The following is a 24,396-nucleotide window of genomic DNA, read 5'->3' on the forward strand; positions in this document are numbered from 1 at the left end:
GGGGCACACAGGGGCCAGTAGTAATATATGGAGGGACACTGTAGTAATATATGGGGGCCCCGGGGGACAGTAGTAATATACGGGGGCACACGGGGGCCATTAGTAATATAAGGGAGCGCACAGGGGCCAGCGGTAATATATGGGGGCGCACAGGGGCCAGCGGTAATATATGGGGGTGCACAGAGGCCAGTAATAATATATGGGGGCACACAGGGGCCAGTAGTAATATATGGGGGCACACAGGGGCCAGTACTAATATATGGGGGCACACAGGGGCCAGTACTAATATATGGGGGCACACAGGGGCCAGTAGTGATATATGGGGGCACTGTGATGACCTGGTGATTACGGAGCAGCACTGAAATGACCTGGTGGGTAAAACAAATAATGTACAAGCTCTGAGGAGGTGGTAGCTTTACTGACCGCAATCCCTACTCCTAGCACCAACACTAGAAATAGCCGTGGGACGTTCCTATCTCTGCCTAGACGCCTCGTCACAGCCTAAGAACTAACTACCCCTGAAGATGGAAACGGAAAACTCTCTCGCCTCAGAGAAACCCCCAAAGGAGAGATAGCCCCCCACAAATATTAACGGTGAGTGGAGAGGGAAATGACAAATTCAGAAATAAAACTAGATTTTAGCAAAGGAGGCCAATACTATCTAAATAGACAGAGATAGAAAAAGGATACTGTGCGGTCAGTATAAAAACTAAATATCCACGCAGAGTTTACAAAAATAACCTCCACACCGACTCACGGTGTGGAGGAGCAAATCTGCTACCCCAGAGCTTCCAACTAGCCGGAATAGTTCATAATGACAAGCTGGACAAAAGAGACATAACTTAAACTTGAACAGAAGGTCAAAAGCAGGGAAACACCCAAAAACTAGCAGAACTTATCTTAAGCTGAAATGGACTGGCCAACAGAGAACTTCCAGGAGAGGACTGAATCCAACAGGAAAACTGACAGCTGGCATTGACTACAGACTAGAGCCCAGTTAAATAACAAGGCCAGGGAACCGATTAGTGAATGCAGCTGCTAAGTTCCACTCGAAACCACCAGAGGGAGCCCAAGAGCAGAACTCCCAAAAATACCATTCGTAACCACAGGATGGAGCCCAAGAACGGAATTCACAACAGTACCCCCCCTTGAGGAGGGGTCACCGAACCCTCACCAGAGCCCCCAGGCCGATCGGGACGAGCCAAATGAAAAGCACGTACCAAATCGGCAGCATGGACATCAGAGGCAAAAACCCAAGAATTATCCTCCTGGCCATAACCCTTCCACTTGACCAGATACTGAAGTTTCTGCCTCGAAAAACGAGAATCCAAAATCTTCTCCACTACATATTCCAACTCCCCCTCAACCAACACCATAGCAGGAGGGTCAACGGAGGCGACCATGGGCACCACATATCTCCGCAACAAAGATCTATGGAACACATTATGAATGGAAAAAGAAGCTGGAAGGGCCAAACGAAAAGACACCGGATTGATAATTTCCGAAATCCTATAAGGACCAATAAAACGAGGCTTGAACTTAGGGGAAGAGACCTTCATAGGAACATGACGAGAAGACAACCAGACCAAATCCCCAACCCGAAGCCGGGGACCAACGCACAGACGGCAGCTAGCAAAACGTTGAGCCTTTTCCTGAGACAATGTTAAATTGTCCACCACATGAGTCCAAATCCGCTGCAACCTTTCCACCACAGAATCTACCCCAGGACAATCCGAAGGCTCAACCTGCCCTGAAGAAAAACGAGGATGAAAACCGAAGTTACAAAAAAAAGGCGAAACCAAAGTAGCCGAACTAGCCCGATTATTAAGGGCAAACTCGACCAACGGCAAGAAGGTAACCCAATCATCCTGATCAGCAGACACAAAGCATCTCAAATAGGTTTCCAAGGTCTGATTGGATCGCTCCGTCTGTCCATTTGTCTTAGGGTGAAATGCCGAAGAAAAAGACAAATTAATGCCCATTCTAACACAAAAGGACCACCAAAACCTAGAAACAAACTGGGTACCTCTGTCAGACACAATATTCTCTGGAATACCATGCAAACGAACCACATACTGAAAAAATAAAGGAACCAAATCAGAGGAGGAAGGCAACTTAGGCAAAGGTACCAAGTGGACCATTTTAGAAAACCGGTCACAAACCACCCAGATGACAGACATCTTCTGAGAAACAGGAAGATCAGAAATAAAATCCATGGAAATATGCGTCCAGGGCCTCTCAGGGATAGGCAAAGGCAAAAGCAACCCACTACCACGAGAACAGCAGGGCTTAGCCCGGGCACAGGTCCCACAGGACTGCACGAAGGAACGCACATCCCGTGACAAAGAAGGCCACCAAAAGGACCTGGCAACCAAATCTCTGGTACCAAAGATCCCAGGATGACCAGCCAATACAGAACAATGAATCCCAGAAATCACCTCACTAGTCCATCTATCAGGAACAAACAATTTCCCCACAGGACAGCAGTCGGGTCTATCAGCCTGAAACTCCTGAAGCACCCGCCGCAAATCAGGGGAGATGGCAGAAAGAATCTCCCCCTCCTTGAGAATACCAGCCGGCTCAAGGACTCCCAGAGAATCAGGCAAAAAACTCCTAGACAGGGCATCAGCCTTCACATTCTTAGATCCCGGAAGATACGAGACCACAAAATCAAAACGGGAGAAAAACAAAGACCACCGAGCCTGTCTAGGATTCAACCGCTTGGCAGACTCAAGGTAAATCAAATTCTTGTGATCGGTCAAGACCACAACACGATGCTTAGCTCCCTCAAGCCAATGTCGCCACTCCTCAAATGCCCACTTCATAGCCAACAACTCCCGATTGCCGACATCATAATTACGCTCAGCAGGCGAAAACTTTCTAGAGAAGAAAGCACATGGTTTCAATACAGAGCCATCAGAACTTCTCTGAGACAGAACAGCTCCTGCCCCAATCTCAGAAGCGTCAACCTCAACCTGAAAAGGGAGAGAAACATTTGGCTGAAGCAACACAGGGGCAGAAGTAAAATGACGCTTAAGCTCCTGAAAGGCCTCAACAGCCGCAGAGGACCAATTCACCACATCAGCACCTTTCTTGGTCAAATCGGTCAGAGGTTTAACCACAGTAGAAAAATTAGCAATAAAGCGGCGATAAAAATTAGCAAAGCCCAAAAATTTCTGAAGGCTCTTCACAAATGTGGGTTGAGTCCAATCATAAATAGCCTGGACCTTAACAGGGTCCATTTCAATAGCCGAGGGAGAAAAAAATGAACCCCAGAAAAGAAACCTTCTGAACTCCAAAAAGGCACTTAGACCCCTTCACAAACAGTGCATTAGCACGAAGAATCTGAAATACCATCCTGACCTGCTTCACATGACACTCCCAATCATCGGAAAAAAACAAAATATCCAAATATACAATCATGAATTTATCCAGATACTCCCGGAAAATATCATGCATAAAGCACTGAAACACAGATGGAGCATTGGAGAGCCCGAAAGGCATCACAAGATATTCAACATGGCCTTCGGGCGTATTAAATGCTGTTTTCCATTCATCACCCTGTTTGATGCGGACAAGATTATACGCCCCTCGAAGGTCAATCTTGGTAAACCAGCTAGCCCCTTTAATCCGAGCAAACAAGTCAGAGAGCAAAGGCAAAGGGTACTGGAATTTGACCGTGATCTTATTGAGAAGGCGATAATCTATACAGAGCCTCAAGGAGCCATCCTTCTTGGCAACAAAACAGAACCCCGCTCACAACGGTGACGAGGACGGGCGAATATGCCCCTTCTCCAAGGACTCCTTTACATAACTCCGCATAGCGGCATGCTCTGGCACAGACAGATTGAAAAGTGGACCCTTAGGGAACTTACAGCCAGGAATCAAATTAATAGTGCAATCACAGTCCCTATGAGGAGGCAGGGGACTGGATTTGGGCTCCTCAAATATATCCTGGAAATCCGACAAAAACTCAGGAACTTCAGAAGAAGGGGACGACGAAATTGACATCAGAGGAATGTCACTATGTATCCCCTGACAACCCCAACTAATCACAGACATAGATTTCCAATCCAGCACTGGATTATGTACCTGTAACCATGGAAACCCCAGCACAACCACATCATGCAAATTATGCAACACCAAAAAGCGAATATTTTCCTGATGTGCTGGAGCCATGTTCATGGTTAACTGTGTCCAGTACTGAGGTTTATTCTTGGCCAATGGCGTAGCATCAATCCCCCCCAAGGGAATAGGGCTCTGCAAAGGCTCCAAGGAAAAACCACAGCACTTGGCAAATTCTAGGTACATTAAGTTCAGGGCAGCACCAGAATCCACAAATGCCATTACAGAAAAGGACGACAATGAGCAAATCAGGGTAATAGACAAGAGAAATTTAGGCTGTACAGTACTGATGGTAACCGACCTAGCAACCCTCTTAGTACGCTTCGGGCAGTCAGAGATAGCATGAGTAGCATCACCACAGTAAAAACACAGCCCATTCTGACGTCTGAACTCCTGCTGTTCTGCTCTCGTCAAAATCTTATCACATTGCATAGGCTCAGAACTCTGCCCAGAGGACACCGCCATATGGTGCACCACCTTACGTTCACGTAGGCGCCGATCAATCTGAATGGCCAGAGACATTGATTCGTTCAAACCAGCAGGCGTGGGAAACCCCACCATAACATCTTTAAGGGCTTCAGAAAGACCCTTTCTGAAAATAGCTGCCAGGGCATCCTCATTCCATTTTGTAAGCACAGACCACTTTCTAAATTTCTGACAATATATTTCTGCTGCTTCCTGATCCTGACACAGAGCCAGCAAGATTTTTTCTGCCTGATCCACAGAATTAGGTTCGTCATAAAGCAGTCCAAGTGCTTGAAAAAATGAATCTACATTGAGCAATGCAGCATTCCCTGGCTCAAGGGAGAATGCCCAGTCCTGCGGGTCGCCACGCAGCAGAGAAATGACAATCTTCACCTGCTGAATGGGGTCACCAGAGGAACGGGGTCTCAGAGCAAAAAACAATCTGCAATTATTTTTAAAGTTCAAAAACTTCGATCTGGTCCTGTCCACGGGTTCAGGTCTTCTGGCGTCAAGTTGAGGCTCTAATCGCGGAGGTCATCCAGGTTCCTTTTGTTTTAAGCGGGTGTCTGGCTGTTTTGGGTGTCTCTCTCGCGGGATTCCCCTCCCCTCTCCGTCCGATAATCTCTAATATTTTGATCGCTGCCAGACAATGTATAGCGAGTCACTGGAAATCTTCAGATATTCCATCTATGGCTGCTTTGATTTCCAAGATTAACCTTCATTTTACCTATGAAGCAATTATGACACAGAGTCTCTCCAAGAAAAATAAGGTGCTCTCCTGGTGGGACCCTTGGGTTTCCTCAGTTCACATTCCTCCGTCCGCCCTTGCTCTCATTTAGTATCTTTTGTAAACGGTGATTTGTGTTATAGTTAATTTTGTATTCTATGCTGGAATTGCTGTGATTCTAGAACAATGGGTATTGTTCCCCCTCCCCCTTGTTCCTTTTTTCCTCTTTGTTTCTCCTGCGGGGGATTTTTGTATGTACCTATTTCTTTATTGCTAATAAAAAGTTAATTGGTTAAAAAAAAAAAAAAAAACTTCGATCTATCCCCAGAAAACAAATCAGGGATAGGAATTCTAGGCTCAGAAACAGGAGTTTGAGTAAGGCTACGTTCACATTTGCGTTGTGCGCCGCAGCGTCGGCGCCGCAGCGCACAACGCAAACAAAAACGCAGCAAAACGCATGCACAACGCTGCGTTTTGCGCCGCATGCGTCGTTTTTTTCATTGAATTTGGACGCAGCAAAAATGCAACTTGCTGCGTCCTCTGCGACCCGACGCGGGCGCCGCAGCGACGCATGCGGCGCAAAACGCAAGTGCGCCGCATGTCCATGCGCCCCCATGTTAAATATAGGGGCGCATGACGCATGCGGCGCCGCTGCGGCGCCCGACGCTGCGGCGCTGGCCGCAAATGTGAACGTAGCCTAACATAATCTTGGATACTCTGTACCCTTGCAGCGAGATGATCAACACGCAGACAGACCCTGAACCTCCATATCAGCACCAAGCTCCTGAACCATCCAAAGATCAAGGGGAAAAAAAAGACAAAAACAGGAAACAAGAAAAAAAAAACTGACTCAGAACTTTATTTTCCCTCTTTTGAGATGCATTTAACACACTGTGGGACAGCTGTACTGTTATGACCTGGTGGTTACGGAGTAGCACTGAGATGACCTGGTGGGTAAAACCAATCATGGACAAGCTCAGAGGAGGTGGTAGCTTTACTGACCGCAATCCCTACTCCTAGCACCAACACTAGAAATAGCCATGGGGCGTTCCTATCTCTGCCTAGACGCCTCTTCACAGCCTAAGAACTAACTACCCCTGAAGATGGAAACGGAAAACTATCTCGCCTCAGAGAAACCCCCAAAGGAAAGATAGCCCCCCACAAATATTAACGGTGAGTGGAGAGGAAAATGACACACTTAGAAATGAAACTAGATTTTAGCAAAGGAGGCCAATACTATCTAAATAGACAGAGATAGAAAAGGCTACTGTGCGGTCAGTATAAAAACTAAATATCCACGCAGAGTATACAAAAATAACCTCCACACCGACTCACGGTGTGGAGGAGCAAATCTGCTACCCCAGAGCTTCCAACTAGCCAGAATAGTTCATAATGACAAGCTGGACAAAAGAGACATAACTTAAACTTGAACAGAAGGTCAAAAGCAGGGAAACACCCAAAGACTAGCAGAACTTATCTTAAGCTGAAATGGACTGGCCAACAGAGAACTTCCAGGAGAGGACTGAATCCAACAGGAAAACATTGACAGCTGGCATTGACTACAGACTAGAGCCCAGTTAAATAACAAGGCCAGGGAACCGATTAGTGAAAGCAGCTGCTAAGTTCCACTCAAAACCACCAGAGGGAGCCCAAGAGCAGAACTCCCAAAAATACCGTTCGTAACCACAGGATGGAGCCCAAGAACGGAATTCACAACAGGGCACACGGGGGCCAGTAGTAATATATGGGGCACACAGGGGCCAGTAGTAATATATGGGGCACACAGGGGCCAGTAGTAATATATGGGGCACACACGGGGCCAGTAGTGATATACGGGGGCACACAGGGGTAAGTAGTAATATATGGGGGCACACAGGGGCCAGTAGTAATATATGGGGGTGCACAGGGGCCAGTAGATCCGGTTTGATCAGCAAAAATTAACGTTAGATCTCCTTTCGTTCCAAAGATATTGGGGGTGTCAGGTGGGGGGTTAGCTACGGGTTAGCCCCCCCCCCTACTTTGAAATTTGCAGTTTTTTGGATGGATTCTGATATTCTTTAGATCCATTTGAGCAGCGAGTCCTGAGGTGTAGATCGAGAAGAGGAGGGGTCCAAGGACAGCAAAGAGAGAGTGAAGTGAGGAGGTGGTGAGTGAGTGGGACAATCCAAAAGTTCGGTCAGTGAGTCATTCTTGTCCCCCGTGATGCCTACAGGCCCGCCTCTTCACAATCATCGCAGCACACTGCCCCTTCCCCACCGCGACACATCGCCAGTGAAGTCCTTGTGCTGCCCACAACTGGCCCCCGCCAAAGTCACCGCTGCTCAAACGGATCTAACGAATATCTATCAGAATCCATATGCAAATTTCAAAGTAGGGGGGCTAACCCGTAGCTAAACCCCCACCTGACACCCCTATTATCTCAAGAACAGAAGGAGATCTAACGTTAATTTTTGCTGATCAAACCAGATCTAATGAATATCTATCAGAATCCATAAAAAAAGGCAAATTTCAAAGTAGGGGGCTTGTTTTTTGCGTAGCAAGTTGTATTTTTCCTTGGCACCATTTTGGGGTGCATATAATGTTTTGTATGACTTATTTTTTAGGAGAGGGAAAATTTTAAAAAAAATTAATTACACTAATGTTTTTTGAGTTTTATTTTTAATTTCCCGTGCGGTAAAAATAACAGAATTGCTTTATTCTCCGGGTCAGGTCAGACACACCAATACCAAATTTATGTAATTTTTTTTTTTTTTTTTAACTACTTTTAAAAAGTAAAAACGTCTTTTTTAACTAATGAGAGAGGATTTTGCCTCGCTGCATACACAGCCCCATAGCACTTGTGTGACTACGGAGCTGTGGGATGCCTCATTTTTTGCGGGAAGAGTTGTAGTTTTTATTCGGACCATTTAGGGGTATATCCGATTTTTTGATCAAGTTTTATGACTTTTTTTTGTGACTCAAACAGTGAAAAAAATAGAAACTATGGCTTTTCTATTTTGTATGGCATTTACCGTGTGGAATAAATATTAAAATATTTAATTTTTGGGGGTTGTGATCCCAGCTGACGGTAGGACAGCTGGGATCCCGCGATTGCCGATGGGGCTAGCTGGGGCTGCCATTCCCCCGCCCGACGTGAAAACTCTATGTCAGAGGAATAAGGCCTGGCTAGCCCCGTCGGCAAAAGTCAATGGGCAGTCGTCAAGGGGTTAAAAATGCCTGTACATAGACTAAACAAAAACTCCTCATGTGGTCTCATTTTTAATCAATTCAATTATCAAAAAAATAAATCTTACTTATTAGTACAGTGAAAAACACAAGTAAAAGTAATACCTTACAGAAATAGATATTTAACAATGGAAACCTGAAAGTTTAGGAGTGCAAATCCCTGTAATATAAATAGAACACGCACATTTTATCATCTAGACGGAGTTACTGAGTTATACAAAAAACAAAGAAAATTACTAATGTGACTAGATATAAATGTATTCAAATGTTTAATAACAAAGAATACCAATAATAATTTACGCTAAATATTCCCGAAAGATGCAGGCTGTATCTAAAGAATAGAAGGACTGAAAATTCCCATGAGTGCAAAGTACCTCAAACAAAAGAAAGAAGAACACGAAGACCCCAACACCGGGGTGTCACTGTTCTTCTTCTTCTTTCCTTTGTTTGAGTTATTTGGCACTCATGGGAGTTTTCAGTCCTTCTATTCTTTAGATACAGCCTGCATCTTTTGTGAATATTTAGTGTAAATTATTATTGGTATTCTATGATACTAAACATATTTGAATAAATGTATCTCCATTTCCCTTATAGTTTTTCTCCACTCCTACAGTCTTTGGATAGAAAGAAGTGCGTGGCGGTCAGAGCGCTCCGAGGCTGGCTTAGCTCCTAGTAGATGCTGTAGCTGTGCTCGGCCTGTGAGGAGCTTAGTGCAGTTATCGGGAAAGCAAAAGTCTTTGTTTTGTTGTATTCAGCCTCTTATTTTTGACAGAGGAGCTGAATGAAACCCCCCTGACCCCCAGCCTTAGCTTTACAAGAAGTGTTTTAACCCCTTACCGACATCGGACGTACTATACCGTCCGATGTCTGCTCCCCCGCTTTGATGCAGGGCTCCGCGGTGAGCCCGCATCAAAGCCGGGACATGTCAGCTGTTTTGAACAGCTGACATGTGCCCGCAATAGGCACGGGCAGAATCACGATCTGCCCGCACCTATTAACTAGTTAAATGCCGCTGTCAAACGCAGACAGCGGCATTTAACTACCGCATCCGGCCGGGCGGCCGGAAATGACGTCATCGCCGACCCCCGTCACATGATCGGGGGTCGGCGATGCATCAGGAAGGTAACCATAGAGGTCCTTGAGACCTCTATGGTTACTGATGCCGGCGTGCTGTGAGTGCCCCCCTGTGGTCGGCGCTCACAGCACACCTGCATTTCTGCTGTACAGCAGCGATCTTATGATAGCTGCTACATAGCAGAGCCGATCGGGCTGTGCCTGCTTCTAGCCTCCTATGGAGGCTACTGAAGCATGGCAAAAGTAAAAAAAAAAAAGTTTTAAAAAATGTGAAAAAAATAAAAAAACATAAAAGTTTAAATCACCCCCCTTTCGCCCCAATCAAAATAAATCAATAAAAAAAAATCAAATCTACACATATTTGGTATCGCCGCGTTCAGAATCGCCCGATCAATAAAAAAAAAGCATTAACCTGATCGCTAAACGGCGTAACGAGAAAAAAAATCGAAACGCCAGAATTACGTTTTTTTTGGTCGCCGCGACATTGCATTAAAATGCAATAACGGGCGATCAAAAGAACGTATCTGCACCAAAATGGTATCATTAAAAATGCCAGCTCAGCACGCAAAAAAAAAGCCCTCAACCGACCCCAGATCACAAAAAATGGAGACGCTACGAGTATCGGAAAATGGTGCAATTTTTTTTTTTTTTTTTAGCAAAGTTTGGAATTTTTTTTCACCACTTAGGTAAAAAACAAACTAGTCATGTTAGGTGTCTATGAACTCGTAATGACCTGGAGAATCATAATGGCAGGTCAGTTTTAGCATTTATTGAACCTAGCAAAAAAGCCAAGCAAAAAACAAGTGTGGGATTGCACTTTTTTTTGCAATTTCACCGCACTTGGAATTTTCTTCCCGTTTTCTAGTACACGACATGGTAAAACCAATGATGTCGTTCAAAAGTACAACTCGTCCCGCAAAAAATAAGCTCTTACATGGCCAAATTGACGGAAAAATAAAAAAGTTATGGCTCTGGGAAGGTGGGGAGCGAAAAACGAAAATGAAAAAAGCTCCGGGGGTGAAGGGGTTAAAATAGCTTATCTTTCAAACCAGTTTAACGCTTCCCCACCCTCATTAGAACTTACCATAGTCCTGCCAGTTTTGTCTTCCTACACTGTGGTATCAGCCATGGTTCTTGCCATTCACACCCGCTCTGTCTCCCTGACATCCACCCAATATTTTCTCTGGCAAAGTGTCTAGATGTGTAGTCACCCAAGATGGCTTCAGCCCCAATCGGAGGCTTCCTTTCTGCGGAAATCTGAGTAGCAATAAGGAAAGCAAGGCTCTGATCACTTCTGGTGCAATCTTGGGTGACTACATATGTAGTCACCAGCAAGAGGAAATATGTGGTGGACATTGGGAAGACAGAGTGCGATGCAGCGGCCAGGAGCGCTGTACTGCTGCAGGACTAAGTAAAGTCATAAGAACAAGGCCCGAGGAGACAATAGAGGTAAACTTGCTTAGAAGTTTAGCTACTCTTTAAAGGGCGATTGACTTTACTTATTTGTTATACCTGTAAACAGGAAAAGCTACATTTAACATATGTTACAACTTCTGCATTTCCACATACCCGTATATACTCGAGTATAAGCTGACCCCCCTAACTTTGCCACAAAAACCTGGGAAAACTTAATGACTCAAGTATAAGCCTAGCACCAGAGCACAGCGCGGGAGCGCTGCTCCACACCCGGATACCGCAGGTCCATGCCATTTGATGGAAGCCTCCACAAGCACATTTACTACAGTACTTAAGAATCTACATTTCACTGCTGGGACTTTCCCCTCTCTGCATACCACACTTTAAACTGGAATAAGCGAATACGTGACAAAGGCTCTGGTTGAGCCGAAACGTTGTATGATCGCATATGCTGTAATATTCTCTAACGCTCCCAGTTTGCATTTAATAAATTGATATGAGATTTGCATAACTATTCTAAAGAGAGTGCGGTGAATTTCAATTATTACTATTATCTGGGCCATAGGTCCATTACACCAGCACCTCGCTATATTACAGGCTGAGTGCACGCCAAAACCTTTCCTATATTATCCCCATAGACAGTGTCAGACAGTACACAAACAGTAGCAGAGTGCCCCAATAAAGTGTCAGTACGCATAAGCAGTGCCAGAGAGTACACATAAACTGTACCAGAGTGCCCCATTAGCAGTGTCAGAATGCCCCCATAAACAGTGGCAGAAAGCACAGTGCCAAGGTGCCCCCATAAACAGTGCCAGGGTGCCCCCATAAACAGTGGCAGAGACCACACAGTGCTAAGGTGCCCCCATAAACAGTGCCAGGGTGCCCCCATAAACAGTGGCAGAGAGCAAACAGTGCCAAGGTGCCCCCATAAACAGTGCCAGGGTGCCCCCATAAACAGTGGCAGACAGTACACATGAACAAACAGTGCCAAAGGGCCCCTATGAACAGTACCATTGTCCCCATAAGCTGTACCAACCTACCCAGACTCAGTGCCAGAATGCATCATAAACATTGCCACGGTCTCCCTATAAAAGTGCCACAGTTCCACTAACAGCACCCAAACAGTGCCAGGATGTCCCCATAAAAGGGTCAGTGTGTCCTATACAGTGTCAGTGAGTCCACATACACTGCACTAACGTAGAAACGACGTGTACAAGTATCAGACATTAAAAAAATAACACAAGTCAGCAATACAAACTAGGAGGGCCGGATCCCAGGAGCTACAGTCAGAGAAAATGGCTAAAATGCCTCCACTAGACACCTGCACAGCCATATAATGAGGCCCAGGCTTTATAGTGAAGGGAATGGAGTGATAACAGTGGGAAAAGTAGCGCAATGTGCAAGAAGAGACGCTTTTCGAGCAAAAAAGAGCCAGATTGCCCATCACTAAGTGTCCAGTGTCCACCCACGTCCATCCATCCCCTATCCTGGCTGCACACACTGCGGTAGAGTGCTGTTAGTGGCCACCCACGTCAATCCATCCCCTATCCTGGCTGCACACACTGCTGTAGAGTGCTGTTAGTGGCCACCCACGACCATACATCCCCTATCCTGGCTGCACACACTCCTGTAGAGTGCTGTTAGTGGCCACCCAGGTCCATACATCCCCTATCCTGGCTGCACACACTGCTGTAGAGTGCTGTTAGTGGCCACCCACATCCATACATCCCCTCTCCTGGCTGCACACAATGCTGTAGAGTGCTGTTAGTGGCTACCCACGTCCATACATCCCCTATCCTGGCTGCACACACTGCTGTAGAGTGCTGTTAGTGGCCACCCAGGTCCATACATCCCCTCTCCTGGCTGCACACACTCCTGTAGAGTGCTGTTAGTGTCCACCCACGTCGATACATCCCTTATCCTGGCTGCACACACTGCTGTAGAGTGCTCTTAGTGGCCACTGTCATGATCTGTACTTTTGCCCTGTCCTGTATTTGAATAATATGCCATTTGATGTATGTAACTGTTCTCTGGTTTCTATTAGCTGTAATTTATGTATTTAATTGTGCTAGGAGTTTACCTGTAACAATGTCTCCTTCCCCCAATACTTGCAGCCCTAAGCTTTAATGTAATTAAGCTTTGTCAACACTAGTGAAGGAATAGCCATTCTTCCTCTCAGCAGGTGGCTAGTCAAATGTACATACACCATAGACTAAGTGGAGCCGACCACAATAGAATCTTCTGGTGGACTCAGCCATTGAATAGAAGGTGTGACCCCTACCCCCCTTCATGGGCGGATCCCAGGAGCTCAGACAATCCATTCTTATTTTTTGAGATCAGATGTGAGTTGATCCTTGAAGGAGGAGTGGGGATTCTTAGCTGAGGCAAGACCCCATATCCATCTGTGACTGCGGAAGCGAACGGGGCGAGACTTGAGCTGAGGACATATCTCGTCGTTCGTGGGATTGTTTTGGGGATCCCTTGGACTCGTGTGGACTATTATTTTGTTAGCTGGCACAAGGATTATCGGGAGGTGCCCCCGAACCTGTTCCTTTGGACTAATTGTGGACTCTGTAGATCTACCTGCATGTGTTGTTCCAGCGTTCTTGATAATAAATCTATGGAATCATCCCTTAGCCTCTTGTCCCTTCTTGCTCTGCCATACACCCCGTCACAAACTGGTGGCAGCAGTGGGATCAGAGCAGAAAGAATGGAGGACAACGGCCCAACATCGGGAACCAGCACCGCAGAGTACAAGAACTGGACTGTGGTGAACTTACAAAACAAAGGCCCCTGAACTGGGAGTCAGCTACAAGGGGCTCTCCAAGGAGCAGCTAATTGAGGCTTTGGAAGGAGTTCGCCTGCAAGATTACGCTGAAGAAGGATCCTCACAGCAAATAGAGGAAAGACTGCAGCCGGAGGTAAATACCCAAAAGAGTCAGTGGGTTGTGTGGTACGAGGAGGAGTTGGCATTGCTGGGAGAGGAGGCCACCACAGACAATGAGAGAGGCCATTCACAGAGCTCAGGAGAGGGAGGACAGAGCTTAGGAGATGGCATTGCTGGAGAGGCAGATTGCTTTGGAAGCAGCTAGAAGCTCCAGACAGACTGTAACCCCAGCACCCACCATGAGGGAACTCCCCAGAGTGTCCCGCAAAGACTTCAAGCCGTTTAATGAGGCTGCAGGCGACATTGAGAGCTTCTTCCAGGACTTTGAGCATCAGTGTTGATTAATGGAAGTCCCGGACAGGGAGCGAGTCCGACATCTGGTGGGGCTCTTAGAGGGTGGAGCTGCCGCAGCCTATAGAGCTATGGGCCCTCGAGAGAACTGTGAGTATGCGGAGATTAAACTGACTATTCTAGAACATTATGCTGTGACGCCAGACACTTACAGGACTCAGTTCCGTACTTTAGCCTGCGATGAGGAAGTGTCTTTCAAGATGTATGCCCACAGACTCAAACAAATATGTAATCGCTGGCTGGAAGCAGAGGAGGCCTTAACCTGGGAGACCTTTCTCCAGGTTATCCTAAAAGAGCAGTTTTACTTCAAGTGCCCTGCTGAGATCCGGGAATGGGTGCGTGAGAGGAGACCAGCCACTGTGGAGGAAGCTGCAGCTCTAGCTGATGAGGTTCTCACCATCAAGCCTCAGTGGAAAAAACTACTACTCAGTGAGAAAAAAAACTACCAGACCCCCCCAACGCTGGCGGCCCCTGGTCCTTCGGCCTCCAATATTTACCATCCCACTAGACCACCAATTCATGGTGACCTTCGTGTGACTGTGCCTCGCACTACTCCTGCTCCACCTTTTATGGGAATACGACATGGAGGAAGAATCCCAGAGCGCAGATGTTATGGATGTGGGCAGCCTGGGCATCTGCAATTCCAATGTCCAGGTGTTCGGAGGCAGAACCGCTACAGACCGCCTTTGCCCGTTCATTATCTACAGACCCCCTCACCAGGAGAAGAGCTGGATATAGTCCCTGATGACTTGCCAAGTGACTCTGATACCCTGGATCCCCTACCAGGAGTCTATGGGGTGCGAGCCCCAGCCACCTGTTCTTCTGAGCTTCAGCACAAACATCTACAGGAGGTCGTGCTAGATGGCCAAAAAGTTGTTGGCTTCCGTGACACTGGGGATTTCCTCACCATAGCCGATCCCCAAGTAATTCAACCAGAAGCAATTCAAAAGGGACCAGGAATTGCCATTGAATTGGCTGGAGGCACCCAGAGATATATTCCAAGAGCGAGTGTGACCCTGGATTATGGCTTTGGGGCCAAGCAATGCATGGTCGGTGTGATGAGCGGCCTTCCCTGCAGATGTTCTTCTAGGAAATGATGTGGGAAATCTTCATTGCCACTTTGTCGGTGCGGTAACCAGAAGTCAAGCCAAGAGGGCAGCGGATGTGGACGTGTACAACCCATCCATGGAAATTAGGCCACCAGAACTGCCGTCAAAGCCGGTGAGTGATTCTTCTTGTGGGGATAATATGAATGTTACTTGGGATAAAGTTCAGTTTAGACAAGAGGTAGAGACTGACCCCACCCTTGCTAGTTTTAGAGCTCGAGCTGAGATAGGGCAGCTAGGGGAGAACGGGGAAAGAATTATCAGAGAAAAAGGACTTCTATATCGGGTTACCAATGCCGACTCCCTAGATAAGCCCTGGACTTATAGCAAACAGCTGATTATTCCTCAGAAGTACAGAATTCCCCTATTACACCTTGCTCATGACATTCCTACGGCTGGCCATCAAGGCAAAACTCGCACGGAGAGACGATTGACTCAAACTTTCTATTGGCCGGGGATTTCCCAAGCAGTAGCGCATTTCTGCCGAACTTGTGACATATGTCAGCGTAGAGGGCGACCCGGAGATCACCCAAAGGCACCCCTGCAACCGCTCCCTATAATAGAAGAACCCTTTCAAAGAGTAGCTGTTGATATCATTGGACCTCTTGCAAAACCAAGTAAATCTGGAAAGCAGTACATTCTCACTGTCGTGGACTATGCCACCCGATATCCAGAAGCTGTGGCCTTGTCAAGTATTTCTGCAGCCAAGGTGGCCGAGGCCTTGGTTACCTCTTTACCCGAGTAGGATTCCCCAGTGAGATCTTGTCAGACCAAGGCTCCCAGTTCATGTCAGAGCTGGTCCAGTGCCTGTGGCGCACTTGTGGAGTACGAGCGATCCGAACGACCCCGTATCATCCCCAAACAAATGGACTTTGTGAACGATTCAATGGCACTCTGAAGAATATGCTAAGGGCCTTCACGGACAGAGATTCAGACTGGGAGAAGTACCTACCCCATCTCTTGTTTGCCTATCGGGAAGTTCCCCAGGAGTCCACTGGGTTTCCCCCCTTTGAACTACTCTATGGAAGAAAGGTCCGAGGACCCTTAACCCTGCTCAAGGAATACTGGGAGGGGCAAGTTGAGGATACAGGAGCCCCTGTTGTCCCTTATGTCCTAAAGCTGCGAGAAACCCTGGCTCAACTTGCTAGTTTTGCCCAGAGTCATGTGCGGATGGCTCAAACCAGACAGAAGACATGGTATGACCGTAAAGCACGCTATCGGGAGTTTGTACAAGGACAACAGGTCTTAATGATTGTTCCCCATCGGCAGAATAAACTGCAGACCACATGGGAGGGTCCCTTCCGGGTTCTCAGAAAACTAAATGACACCAATTATCTTCTTGCTTTAGATGATCAGGGGCTAAGACAAAAGACTGTCCATGTGAATATGATTAAGGAGTACCATGACCGGAACATTCCAATGATAGCAAGCTGCCAGCTGGCTTCAGAAGATGGTCAAGAGGATGAGGACTCCCTACCTGATCTCGTGGAAGCAGCGAGAGCCCCATCCACTGTGGAACAGGTTCCACTGGGAGATCACCTGGATTCCTTACAGAAAAAACAGATGCTGGGAGTGATTCAGAGACGGGCTGCTTTCTCATCCCAACCAGGTCGAACCACCATCACCCAACATCATGTGGACACTCAGGGTATCCGTCCCATACAACAGGCTCCTTACCGGGTACCTGAATCAGTTCGACACCATGCAGCACGAACTGGCGGAGATGTTACAGCTTGGGGTAATCCAGGCCTCCCATAGCCCTTGGGCCTCTCCTGTGGTGTTAGTACCCAAGAAGGATGGGAGTACTCGGTTTTGTGTGGACTATCGATGACTAAACGACCATACCGTCAGTGATCCATACCCAAAGCCCCGTATTGACGAACTTCTAGACCGCCTGGCTGGGTCCCGATATGTCACTACCTTGGATCTCAGTAAGGGATACTGGCAAATTCCTCTGACGGAGGAAGGGAGAGAACGGTCCGCTTTTATAACCCCCTTTGGTCTGTATGAATTTCTAAACATGCCCTTTGGAATGAAGACTGCCCCTGCAAACTTCCAGAGAATGGTGGACCAGATCCTCCGGGGATGTGGCGACTTTGCTTGTGCCTACTTGGATGATATCGCAATCTTCAGCCAGACGTGGGAAGAACATCTGAACCAAGTAGCCATTATTCTTGACCTGCTTCTTGCAGCAGGCCTAACCATTCGACCAGATAAATGACAATTGGGGATGGGTGAAGTTCAATACCTAGGGCATAGAGTGGGAGGAGGGAAGCTCCGTCCTGAACCTGCCAAAATCCAAGCTATTAGAGACTGGCCTGTACCCCAAACTAAGAAACAAGTTATGGCTTTTTTGGGCACTGCCAGTTATTACCGAAAATTTGTTTCTCATTTCAGCACGGTGGCCAAGCCTCTTACCGACCTGACCAAGAAAACTATGCCCCGGCTGGTGGTCTGGACTCCAGCCTGTGATGAGGCTTTTAACCGGCTGAAGGACGCTCTGGTCTGCGACCCTGTTCTGGCTGCTCCAGACTACAAGAGGAGATTCATTGTGCAGACTGACGCCTCTGCTTATGGACTGGGAGCTGTACTCAGCCAGGTGAATGCAGCTGGGGATGAGCACCCCATTGCCTACCTCAGCCGGAAATTGCTGGACCGAGAAGTGGCCTATGCAACTGTTGAAAAAGGATGTCTGGCTGTAGTGTGGGCCCTCAGGAAACTAAGACCGTATCTGTATGGAAGAGAATTCACTGTGGTTACTGATCACAATCCCCTCATCTGGCTGAACAGAGTCTCTGGGGACAATGGACGCTTACTACGATGGAGCCTGGCTCTGCAGCCCTATAACTTTACCATACAGTATAGAAGAGGCAGCCAACACCAAAATGCAGATGGACTGTCCAGGCAAGAGGAGCCCTGAGTCTGGTCAGCCATGCCTGTGTGTACTTAACCAGCGACCTGTGGAGGTCCCTAGTACGTACACAAATTGGGAGGGGAAGGGATTGTCATGATCTGTACTTTTGCCCTGTCCTGTATTTGAATAATATGCCATTTGATGTATGTAACTGTTCTCTGGTTTCTATTAGCTGTAATTTATGTATTTAATTGTGCTAGGAGTTTACCTGTAACAATGTCTCCTTCCCCCAATACTTGCAGCCCTAAGCTTTAATGTAATTAAGCTTTGTCAACACTAGTGAAGGAATAGCCATTCTTCCTCTCAGCAGGTGGCTAGTCAAATGTACATACACCATAGACTAAAGGCCCCGTCTCACTAAGCGATTTACCAACGATCACGACCAGCGATACGACCTGGCCGTGATCGTTGGTAAGTCGCTGTGTGGTCGCTGGGGAGCTGTCACACAGACCGCTCTCCCCAGCGACCAACGATCAGGGGAACGACTTCGGCATCGTTGAAACTGTCTTCAACGATGCCGAAGTCCCCCTGCAGCACCCGGGTAACCAGGGTAAACATCGGGTTACTAAGCGCAGGGCCGCGCTTAGTAACCCGATGTTTACCCTGGTTACCAAAAAAAACAAACAGTACATACTCGCCTTTCGGTGTCCCTTGCCGTCTGCTTCCTGCTCTGACTGAGATCCGGCCGTACAGCGAGAGCGCAGCGGTGACGTCACCGCTGTGCTCTCACTTCTCACTGTACGGCCGGGAGTCAGTGAGAGCAGGAAGCAGACGGCAAGGGACACCGAAAGGCGAGTATGTACTGTTTGTTTTTTTTGGTAACCAGGGTAAACATCGGGTTACTAAGCGCGGCCCTGCGCTTAGTAACCCGATGTTTACCCTGGTTACCAGTGAAGACATCGCTGGATCGGTGTCACACACACCGATTCAGCGATGTCAGCGGGGCCTCAACGACCAAAAAAAGGTCCAGGCCATTCTGACACGACCAGCGATCTCGCAGCAGGGGCCTGATCGCTGGTACGTGTCACACATAGCGAGATCGCTATGGAGGTCGCTGTTGCGTCACAAAACTTGTGACTCAGCAGCGATCTCGCTAGCGATCTCGCTATGTGAGACGGGGCCTTAAGTGGAGCCGACCACAATAGAATCTTCTGGTGGACTCAGCCATTGAATAGAAGGTGTGACCCCTACCCCCTTCATGGGCGGATCCCAGGAGCTCAGACAATCCATTCTTATTTTTTGAGATCAGATGTGAGTTGATCCTTGAAGGAGGAGTGGGGATTCTTAGCTGAGGCAAGACCCCATATCCATCTGTGACTGCGGAAGCGAACGGGGCGAGACTTGAGCTGAGGACATATCTCGTCGTTCGTGGGATTGTTTTGGGGATCCCTTGGACTCGTGTGGACTATTATTTTGTTAGCTGGCACAAGGATTATCGGGAGGTGCCCCCGAACCTGTTCCTTTGGACTAATTGTGGACTCTGTAGATCTACCTGCATGTGTTGTTCCAGCGTTCTTGATAATAGATCTGTGGAATCATCCCTTGGCCTGTTGTCCCTTCTTGCTCTGCCGTACACCCAGTCACAGCCACCCAGGTCCATATATCCCCTATCCTGGCTGCACACACTGCTGTAGAGTGCTCTTAGTGGCCACCCACATCCATACATCCCCTATCCTGGCTGCACACACTGCTGTAGAGTTCTGTTAGTGGCCACCCAGGTCCATACATCCCCTATCCTGGCTGCACACACTGCTGTAGAGTGCTGTTAGTGGCCACCCACGTCCAGTCCATACATCCCCTATCCTGGCTGCACACACTGCTGTAGAGTGCTCTTAGTGGCCACCCAGGTCCATACATCCCCTATTCTGGCTGCAAACACTGCTCTAGAGTGCTGTTAGTGGCCACCCACAACCATACATCCCCTATTCTGGCTGCACACACTGCTGTAGAGTGCTGTTAGTGGCCACCCAGGTCCATACATCCCCTATTCTGGTTGCACACACTGCTGTAGAGTGCTGTTAGTGGCCACCCAGGTCCATACATCCCATATCCTGGCTGCACACACAGCTGTAGAGCGCTGTTAGTGGCCACCCAGTGTTATGATCTGGTGGCTTAGGAGCAGCATGAGACGTGCTCTGGAGGAGGTGGTACCTGTACTGACCGCAGACCCTGAACTTAACACAATAACTAGAAGTACCCGTGGGATGTACCTAACATGGCCTAGACACCTCAACACATCCGGAGGACTAGATACCCCTAAAGATAGTTTTCCTGTTACTATCTTGCCTCAGAGAAAATCCCCAAAGGATAGACAGCCTCCCACAAATATTGACTGTGAGAGAAGAGGAAAATAACATACGCAGACTGAAACCAGGATTTAGCAAAGGAGGCCACTCTAGCTAAACAGAAAGGACAGTATTAAAATACTAGAAAAATCCACCACAGAGAATACAAAAATCTCCACACCCAACTAAAGGCATGGAGGGTAAATCTGTATCTCCAGAGCTTCCAGCTTGGCTGAATAATTCCTTACACAGACCAAGCTGGACAAGAAAAAAACATAGAAATGCACTGAACTATAAAGTCCACAGCATGTGGACTGCAAAAACAAGCCAGGACTTATCTTTGATGATTTGGACAGAATAGCAGGAGAATCCAGGCAGAGATGTGAATCCACCAAGAAACAATGGACAACTGGCACTAACTAAAGGATCTAGCCAGACTAAATAGCCCAGTCAGAATTGGTAATAAGTGGAAGCACCTGATGACTGCTGAAATCCAAAGGAGCAGCAGTACCACTTATAACCACCGGAGGGAGCCCAAGAGCAGAATTCACAACAGTACCCCCCTTGAGGAGGGGTCACCGAACCCTCACCAGAGCCCCCAGGCCGATCCAAATGAAAAGCACGAACCAAATCGGCAGCATGAACATCGGAGGCAACAACCCAAGAATTATCCTCCTGGCCATAACCCTTCCATTTGACAAGATACTGAAGCCTCCGCCTCGAAAAACGAGAATCCAAAATTTTCTCAACCACATACTCCAGCTCCCCATCAACCAACACCGGGGCAGGAGGATCAACAGAGGGAACAACGGGCACCACATATCTCCGCAATAAAGATCTATGGAAAACATTATGGATGGCAAAAGAGGCTGGAAGGGCCAAACAAAAAGACACAGGATTGATAATCTCAGAAATCTTATAAAGACCAATAAACCGAGGCTTGAACTTAGGGGAAGAAACCTTCATAGGAACATGACGGGAAGACAACCAGACTAAATCCCTAACCCGAAGCCGGGGACCAACACACCGACGACGGTGAGCAAAACGTTGAGCCTTCTCCTGAGACAACGTCAAATTGTCTACCACATGAGTCCAAATCTGCTGTAACCTGTCCACCACAGAATCCACACCAGGACAATCAGAAGGCTCAACCTGCCCCGAAGAAAAACGAGGATGAAAACCGAAATTACAAAAGAAGGGCGAAACCAAAGTAGCCGAACTAGCCCGATTATTAAGGGCAAACTCGGCCAACAGCAGGAAAGCCACCCAATCATCCTGATCAGCAGACTCAAAGCATCTCAAATAAGTTTCCAAAGTCTGATTAGTTCGCTCGGTTTGGCCATTTGTCTGAGGATGAAACGCCGAAGAAAAAGACAAATCAATGCCCATCCTAGCACAAAAGGCCCGCCAAAACCTAGAAACAAACTGGGAACCTCTGTCAGACACAATATTCTCAGGAATGCCATGCAAACGAACCACATGCTGAAAAAACAACGGAACCAAATCAGAAGAGGAAGGCAACTTAGGCAAGGGTACCAAATGAACCATCTTAGAAAACCGATCACAAACATGACAGACATCTTCTGGGAAACAGGAAGATCTGAAATAAAATCCATAGAAATATGCGTCCAAGGCCTCTCAGGGACTGGCAAAGGCAAAAGCAACCCACTAGCGCGGGAACAGCAAGGCTTGGCCCGTGCACAAGTCCCACAGGACTGCACAAAAGAACACACATCCCGTGACAAGGAAGGCCACCAAAAGGACCTACCAACCTAATCTCTGGTACCAAAAATCCTAGGATGGCCAGCCAACACAGAACAATGAACCTCAGAAATCACCTTACTAGTCCATCTATCAGGAACAAACAGTTTCCCCGCTGGACAGCGATCAGGTTTATCAGCCTGAAATTCCTGAAGCACCCATCGTAAATCAGGGGAGATGGCAGAAAGACTCACCCCTTCCTTGAGAATGCCAACCGGTTCAAGGACTCCAGGAGAATCAGGCAAAAAGCTCCTAGAGAGGGCATCAGCCCTAACATTCTTAGAACCCGGAAGATGCGAGACCACAAAATCAAAACGGGAGAAAAACAGGGACCATCGAGCCTGTCTAGGATTCAGCTGCCTGGCAGACTCGAGGTAAATCAGATTCTTATGATCGGTCAACACGGTGCTTGGCCCCCTCAAGCCAATGTCACCACTCCTCAAATGCCCACTTCATAGCCAACAACTCCCGATTGCCGACATCATAATTGCGTTCCGCAGGCGAAAACTTTCGGGAAAAGAAGGCACACGGTTTCATCAAAGAACCATCAGAATTCCTCTGAGACAAAACGGCCCCTGCCCCAATCTCAGAAGCGTCAACCTCAACCTGAAAAGGAAGAGAAACATCCAGCTGACGCAACACAGGGGCAGAAGTAAATCGGCGTTTAAGCTCCTGAAAGGCAGCAACAGCCGCAGAGGACCAATTCGTCACATCAGCACCTTTCTTCGTCAAATCGGTCAGGGGCTTAACCACACTGGAGAAGTTAGCAATGAAACGGCGATAAAAATTAGCAAAGCCCAAAAATTTCTGAAGGCTCTTCACAGATGTGGGTTGAATCCAATCATGAATGGCCTGGACCTTAACAGGATCCATTTCTATAGACGAGGGAGAAAAAATGAAACCCAAAAAAGAAACCTTCTGAACTCCAAAGAGGCACTTCGACTCCTTCACAAATAAAGCATTATCACGAAGGATCTGAAATACCATCCTGACCTGCTTCACATGAGACTCCCAATCATCGGAAAAAATCAAAATATCATCCAAATATACAATCATGAATTTATCAAGATAATTGCGGAAAATATCATGCAAATACAGATGGAGCATTAGAAAGCCCGAAAGGCATCACAAGGTATTCAAAATGGCCTTCAGGCGTATTAAACGCAGTTTTCCATTCGTCCCCCTGTTTAATACGAACAAGATTATACGCCTCTCGAAGGTCAATCTTAGTAAACCAACTAGCCCCCTTAATCCTAGCAAACAAATCAGAAAGCAAATGCAAAGGGTATTGAAATTTGACTGTGATCTTATTCAGGAGGCGATAATCAATACAGGGTCTCAAGGAGCCATCCTTTTTGGCAACAAAAAAAAAAAAAAACCCGCTCCCAATGGTGACGAAGATGGACGAATATGCCCTTTCTCCAAGGACTCCTTAACATAACTCCGCATGGCGGTATGTTCTGGCACAGACAGGTTGAAAAGTCGGCCCTTAGGGAACTTACAGCCAGGAATCAAGTCAATAGCACAATCACAGTCCCTATGCGGAGGAAGGGAACTGGACTTGGGCTCATCAAATACATCCTGGAAATCTGACAAAAACTCAGGAATTTCAGAAGAGGGGGAAGAGGAAATTAACGTCAAAGGAACGTCATTATGAACCCCCTGACAACCCCAACTAGTCACAGACATAGATTTCCAATCCAGCACAGGATTATATACCTGTAACCAGGGCAGGACTGGCCATCGGGCAGTTCTGGCAAATGCCAGAAGGGCCGGTGGCAGTAGTGGGCCGCTCGAGTGTGCCGCTGTCGGCACACTCCCCCCGCTGTCGGCACATTCCCGGACCCGCATTCAACTATACCGGCGTCATAGACGCCGGTACAGTTGAATGCAATGATGGAGGAGAGAGCGTCCGCTGACGCCCCCCTCTCCCATCATTCCCCGCTCTGCCTACCACTGACACTGCGGGTGCGCGATGACGTCATATCATCGCGCACCTGCTGTGTGACCGGGCGGGCAGACTGCAGCTGCTGAGACCGGAGCCAGAGCAGTGCGGGGCA

At 47.6% G+C, this 24,396-nt stretch overlaps 1 protein-coding gene across 1 annotated transcript in view; it reads right to left on the minus strand.

Annotated features, from left to right (window-relative positions):
• Nucleotides 1–24,396, minus strand: part of LOC143766961 (uncharacterized) — a 59,302-nt gene that overhangs the window by 15,378 nt on the left and 19,528 nt on the right. The window lies entirely within an intron of this gene.

Source organism: Ranitomeya variabilis, chromosome 4 (genome assembly GCF_051348905.1).
Source record: "Ranitomeya variabilis isolate aRanVar5 chromosome 4, aRanVar5.hap1, whole genome shotgun sequence".
NCBI classification, from domain to species: Eukaryota; Metazoa; Chordata; class Amphibia; order Anura; family Dendrobatidae; genus Ranitomeya; species Ranitomeya variabilis.